Raw genomic sequence first — 7,512 nt, forward strand, 5'->3', positions numbered from 1 at the left:
ACATGGAAAATGAATGCGGGTCATTTTAGACCCATGTTGCGCATTAGAGGGGGTGTGCATATGTTGTGCATCAAAGGGTTAAGGTACCTGTTTGAGGTTGAAACATTGGTGCACAAATGCGTTAACATCTCGAAGTTATGTTGACATTTTTTCCCATCAGCATGTCCTACCTTTTTCAAAATGAGCTTAATCAACTCAGTGAAATACTGAAATAATCCCAAAGTGAGGCTTCATGTGTGTTTTTATAATAAACATGTTAAATGAAATATTGTTTTTATGTTGCTGTATTCACTGTGCCAAGACACTAATAAACATTTGTTTTTTAACTATTATGTTGAGTTTGTATGTCAGGTTATGTACAAGGGAGTCAAAGGTGATAACAAGAACCTCCACATTTACTGGTAATTTCATCTCAATCTGTTTATGGTGGCTACATGACATTTTGTCCGTCATTGCAGCGGATGCTCACTCTCAAGGTCAAAATGCAGTGTGTCAAAATAACACACGGCCTTCATTCTTGTGTTATGATTGTGTTACATTTCCTTAACACCTGTGGTGATAGGTAAATCAAATGGGCGTATACTGTGTTTACACTCCTCACGGTCAGTGACACTGATGCCACGTGCTCCTTTTTGTACATGAATCATGTGAGTGACACAGGCATAGTCTTTTTTTGTTTGTTTTACTGGGTCTGAAATGAATACATCATTCAGTTGTTTCCTTAAATGAATGGATTTGTGTCCAACTCATGAATTATACTTGTGTCAACTTTGTAAAAATGAATAATTAATATAAAACTGGTTGTCTGAATGCAGTGGTAACTAATTGTGAAAATGGATTTTAAACCTGTGTTGACTGCTGCTCAGACAATTGAATCGATTTCAGACGTAATCCATGAAACGTTTGAATGAATGGCGCCCCCTGTCGATCCATCCCGGCAAATACGTCCCCAATTTGCGTGAAGGAGAGGAGGAATCGGAGGATAGGAAAGAGGAGTGCTCCTTTCAGATCCACCTACTAGCTGGTTTTGCATTAGGTCATGTGGTTTTCCCAAATAGAAACCTAACATTAATATAACATTAAAACAGACCAAAGCCTCACATCTTACAGTGTACTCCTCTGAAGCTCGGTATTTACAAGTAAATTATAGGCTTATTAGCCTGCAGGGAAGTAGTAGACTGCCTAAATCATAACGATTTTATAACTTTATATGGGCATGTTTTATAGGCTCAGTGATGTTGATAGGGGGGTGATGTTATAGAGTCTGTGAAGCCTCATGATAGGTATGCAATTAAATCCTTTCAGGATTCTCGTTATTAAAATGACAGGGACTAGATTGTCTCCAGTTGAGGACAAATTCAAACCCCGACATATTTTCTACTGCTTCGTCCACAGAAAAAAAACAAAAAAACAAAACAAAATGTGAGCCACAAAAAAACGGCTGGGATGAAACAATATATTTCTGCGTGATAATGTGTTTTCTCACACCAAGCAGGTTAAACAGAGACGAGTAACGATCTAAATTGTTGATTGGCGGAGGCACTTGGTGAAATGAATGCCTTCACACCATACCCACCCAGCCCTACCGTTTTCCTGCCTGCCTTTATTTGAGGGAAGAGACCCGCCCACCTTAATAAGTGGACCTTCTCTCCTCATATTCAGACAAAAGGAGAGGACGACAGATCCGCGGCGGCGCGCACGAGTCGAGCATCAGAGCACCTTGGAGACGCCACCGGTCTGATCCGACGCGCAAGAACGCACCGGCACACCGACACACACGCCCTCCAGATTCACCTGAAACCCATTCAAAGCCGGTTAATTGTCCAGTTTGGAGCCCGTAGACAGCGAGACTGAGCCCCGGTTCGTTTGCAGCCAGAACACCGTGTTCCCATGATGTCATACCTGTGGATTCTGCTATTAGGAAGCCTGCTGGCTACAGGCGCCAAGGCACAAGGTAATGATTTATTCCCAATTAACTCACCCCAGCCCTTTATATTTGTGCTGTGCATGCACGTTTATCTAGACTGTCCGTGTCTATCTGTCTGTCTGTCTGTCTGTCTGTCTGTCTATGTATCTATCTATGTATCTATGTATCTAGACTGTGTATATCTATCTAGACTGTGTATGTCTGTCTCTGTCTGTCTAGTTGTGTGTTGGTCATCAGTCTCCATTTCTGTCTCCACTTTTACATCCCTCCGGTTCTCACCTATCTCTCTCTCATTCTGTCGTTTCTCGCCTCATCCTCTGCCAGTCTTCCACATTACTCATCCTCCTATGAGTCTGAGTGTGTGTGTGCGTGCGTGCGTGTGTTTGTGTGTGCGCGCGTGCGCGTGCGCGTGCGTGCATGCAATTGCCAGTGTCCTTTGCCAGCCTGTCTGCCTTCCTGTTGGCATGCCAATTCAGTTCACTTCTGGATGTATTCTGCTTGTTTTAATCTGTTCTGACTGAATGGATTTTAGATAAAGCTCTGAATTCTTCATCCCGCCCAGACATTATCAATGAAAAAGGTGTGCCATGTAATGTGGCCATATCTTTTTGGACTTGAGTTTGGGCCCACAGGGGTGTGGTAGTAATTCTCCTCCTCCTTTTCTCTTTTCATCCCTCTTTTCTCTACGGTTTACATATTTGATCCGTGTTGCATTTTGTTTTTCATGATCTTTGTTTCTTTTCTTTTTTTTGTTTTGTTGGCTTTCTCTTCCTTCATCCTCAGCTGGCCCATGGGCCCATGCCGTTCCCAGCAGCTTTCATTTGTTTCAGATTGCTCGAATGCGCAATAAAACACTGAGACAACTGGACACTGGCACTAATTACAGGGAAAGTAAGGGAGATGCCAGGGATAGATAAAAAAAGAAATTGTGCGTGCTAGTGAGAGGTGTACAAGGAAGAAATGAGAGTGAGTGATAGTCAGAGTAACAGCAGGCCACTTAATCATTATGCAAACAAATTCAGTTGAACGTTGGTGCGCTTGGATGGGATCTGGTACAATCTCACTCTACCGGTTTACTTTTTATTGCCAGAGAGGGACAACTCTCTATTTCCCGCACACACAACACACATGCACATTCCCTTCGTTCTCTTTTTCTTTTCCACACACTCTTTTTTTCTAATTCTGAACTTTAAAGCTCACTGGATGTTGGTGCACTGGGGCACAGGAAATCTCAGTGCCTGTGTTTGCACATATGTAAAATGTGTGTGTGTGTATGTTCATGCTCACTGAAAAAGGTATAGGGGTGCTTGGTCAGTTACATGTGTGCACCTCATGTACGGTGTGTGTAAGTTAGAGAAGTAAAGGATAGGGAGTGTCCCAGTAACTAGATCCAGCTCCAGCTGTAGACAACACCCAGCAACACAACTAGTTTCAGCGCCTTCCTGTCCTCCAGGGCTCGCAGCATCTGTGTGTGTGTATATGTGTAGATGTGTATATGTGTATGTATGAGAAAGTGTGTGGGTGTGGGTGGGTGTGGGTTTTAATGTACAGAACATGTGGGAGTATGAGAGTGCTTCATTAATGTGAGTGTGTGCATAAGCTACAGAGCGTGTGTGTGTGTGTATGTGTGTGTCTGTGTGTGCGTAAAAGAGGAAGATGAAAGACAAAACAGGGCTGTGTGATGTGTGCCAGGTGTGTGTACAATATGTGTGTGCAGGCTTGTCTCTGTTTACACCTTCAACTGCCAAGACATAAATCGCTCTTATGGTGGATAAGTGAAATACACACGCACACACACACACATACACATCCCCTCCCTGGTTCCCATGGGGGCAGTTTTAAGGTGTGCGTGATTGGGGTAAACAACACACTGTGTGTCCCACAAACACACAAAAGAACCATACCTGACTGAACAATGTGGTGTGGAGGTGTTGTTTTACACCTGACACACATGCACAAACCGACTCTAGAGTACAATTACAAGGAAAGGCTTGGTTATTGGTCACACACACACACATGCATCTACATGCATTAGGACTTATTCAACAATACTCATGACCAGAAACCAGAAGAGCCAGAAGTTAAAGTTCCTTTCTCTTAAACACTAATAACATTCCCCAGATTCCAGTTCATTTTCACGAGCACTGTTGGACTGTGCATTATGTAACTGAAAGAGAGTGTGCATTTGTTTATTTGTCTCGATGTAATTTCCAAAACACAAGGTGAATATGTCAGAACTGAGAAGAATTTCGGTTTTTTTTTTTTTTTTTGTTGTTTAAAAAAAAATTTCAACACATCTGTGCCAAGGAAAACTGCTCCACAACATATCACCCCCTGAATATCAAAACACTGGCACCAGCATAAAGCACCATCCCAGCCCTAAAACTTCCATTAAGTGGGTGAAACCTGATATACATCACATAACACTAAAAATGCGATCTTCTTGCTGTGTTCACTGTCACGGCAGTAACTGACCAACATGATTTAACTTGCTCAGAGTGGTAGGCTACTGATTTCATACTAAATATATGTTAAGAACACATGTCACATAAGTATAATGACATACTCCTGTATATGGGTCTTCCACATCCCCCATGGGTTTAATTTTTGCCCTGAACAAATGCAGTTTCTGTTCTGAAGAGATGCTTTTACTGAGCATGTAGATGCATGCACAACACCCACTTTGGGGGAAAAGAAAGCTGCTGTCCATATTTTTTTGTGTATTCCAAGCAATGTCACAATCTCATTTGCTGAACTGAAAAGAACTGGGAAATTAATTGGATTGTATCTCATACAGGGTGTTTTTAATGTTCCAGTAAAAAAAAAACCAAAAAAAAAAATTGTTTTAAATTACAAAAACATTTTCCTGTTCCAGATTAAGGTTTCACAATAAATCAGATAGATACATAATAAAGTTGTCGCTAAGCTGCTGAATAAGGTCTTACATGTGCATGTGTTGTGGTATAGATCCTTGTAGACAACAAAGATCTTTCCTGTTTGTTAACAGAAGGTCACATTTAACTCACAGAGTACCGATATACAATCAATAAGCAAAGTTTTATTTCTTAGAAAATGTTTGTGTGTGCCCACGGCCTTCTACCCACACATACAATTAGGGTTGAGCATCGCTTGAATTTAACAATTCCGATGGTCTAATCTTAAATGGCGGAGCTAACCTGTGTTCTTTTAGGATGAAACACACCTATTAAAAAAATGAAAAAGTAAATTAATACCTACCCTTGACCTGGACACCAATGTACCTGCATTACCATTTAGAATAATCAAGCACACCACATAAAAACTGGCCTACACACAGCCTCCAGGCTTCTTCTTTCTTGTTTTACTGGTGGTAGATGGACTGCAAACCAAAGACGAAGCGCAAATGAAAATTGTTTAGAAGACGTTTAGGGGAATAGAAATTAAAACTTTTTAACGATTCAGATGTAATTAAAATGTTAGAACTGGTTCCATTCAAAGAAATACGTATGTTGGCAAAACTGAGAAAAACATGGCAGCAGCTCATGACCTGTGACACGCCTTTTTTTCTTTTTTCTTTTTAGTAAATAAAGAAGCAAGATATGTGTTCATTAATGAACATTAGAGGTTGTGGTTTTTATCACTTTTCAACAGAGCCAGGCTTGCTGCTAAGCTAACTGGCTGCTGGCTGTATCTTCTTGTTTGCTGTACAGACATGTAAGTCATATCAGTTCTCTCATCCAAGAGAGCAAACAAGCATATTGCCCAAGATGTCAAATTATTTCTTTATTAGAATGGTAGTATTTTTGCCTTTTTGCCTAAACTTGTCTATTAGGTCCAGTCACAAACTGTTCTCTCCATCAGATGATTGGGTACATGCTGGAGAGAGAAAGATGTCTCTTCGTCAATACACCAAACCACTTAACTAGTCTTAAAAAAGAACGATGTAGCTCAAAGTTTTACCCTTTCCCACATGTGTGAACTGGTCTGACTTAAGACCAGTTTCCTCTGGGGACCGTTTTTCAGCTTAACACTGCAGATGCTGTACAGTCACATACAATAGCGTGCAGCCATGTCAGAGACACACAGATGACTCATCACCCTCAAGGGAATCCAGTGGCAGAGAAACAGAGGGAGTTTCAGAGAGAGAAAGAGAGGAGAGGAAAGACGGGAGAGAGACTTAAAAGACAAAAAAGAAAGGAAGGGGAGCAGGGGAGGGGGGAGAGAGGGTTGGATGTGCAACCATTTATTTCACTGCTGCCCTAACACAAAACAGGACAGTGCTTACTCAGAGTGTGAGAGTGAAAGTGAACTTGGGCATACACATGGACTTAACGTGTGAGTGAACATGTGGTTATTTGTACATTTGGGCTGGAGGGGAGGAGAAGTTTTTAAGCATGCATTTGTGTGTGTGTGCTGGTAAATGTGGGGGTGGGGTGTTTGTAACAGAGGTTATTAGGGGAGGAAGTGGCAAACTGATAGATGGGAACAGAATGTTCTGTGGGTTGGCAAGAGAATGACAGAGAAGTTACATGAGAGTATCACACCTGACACACTCATGGACATGTGAGCACAATAACATGAAAAACATGTGTCCTCTCCACTGCGAGTGGAAACATGAGCATAATAAAAACACCAACACAAACATAACGCACAATTGAAAATCTGGTTTCTTTTTTTTAAACGTTATATCACATCTTTACAGTCTACTGGTATGACACATCACTTGGCATCCAACCTTAATTCCACCGACGCATTACCTTGGATGGCGTGCAATCGTACGTCTTTGATGAGTTCCAAGGAAGGCAATGAGATAGTGAGACCGAAACACCCTGTACATACATGCAGTCACACATGCAGTCTTGCTCATTAAGTCCTGATAGCTGTTTGAACTTGAAACAAATCACTGTGGGCACTGATTAGTATTTTCTTTGGATGCTCAGGTGGAGCATTGAAAAACACAGAGTGTCTTTGTTGCTGTGTCTGCCTTGCTGAAGTTGATATTTCATCACATAGTATGTATTTAGCCATACTGTTGTACGCTCTTATTTTTTCTTTCTGTTACACAAATGTGCGTGTGTGTGTGAAGGAAGCTGTGGTGTCACCAGTTCTCTATGAGAGAATTTATGGCATGATGGAAGCACTTCAAATGTGTTCATACCGCTCTCCCCCAAGGCTCCACTGACAGATACGATCTCACTTGGCAAAGGCAGCAGTCTCTCATTGGAAATTCACCTGGCAATACATACCTGTTTAAAAAGATATGAGAGCACATTAATGAAGAGTGAGCAGCAAAGTTCAGATACTTTTTGATACGTTATTGTTTTCATTTTCTTGGATTGGCAGAATTTTGGCACCCGTGCTGCCATGCTGCGCTTTTCTTTGCCATCAGAAATCTTATTACAGTTTTGCCAGCCTACAGGGCAGCCTCACTCGTACCATAATTTGTAGGAGGCTATATCTTTTAGTTACTGGTTGGTACTTGAGTTTGTAAAGGAAAAAAAGGACTGCCCCAGTGAACCAGCATCAGGGTGCTGCTGAAATCAGCAGAGCAAAGGAAGTCAGAGCACAGTTTGCTGTTTCAGCTTCTCACATTCAACAGGGGAATG

This window comes from Trachurus trachurus, assembly GCF_905171665.1.
Source record: "Trachurus trachurus genome assembly, chromosome: 21".
Classification (NCBI taxonomy): domain Eukaryota; kingdom Metazoa; phylum Chordata; class Actinopteri; order Carangiformes; family Carangidae; genus Trachurus; species Trachurus trachurus.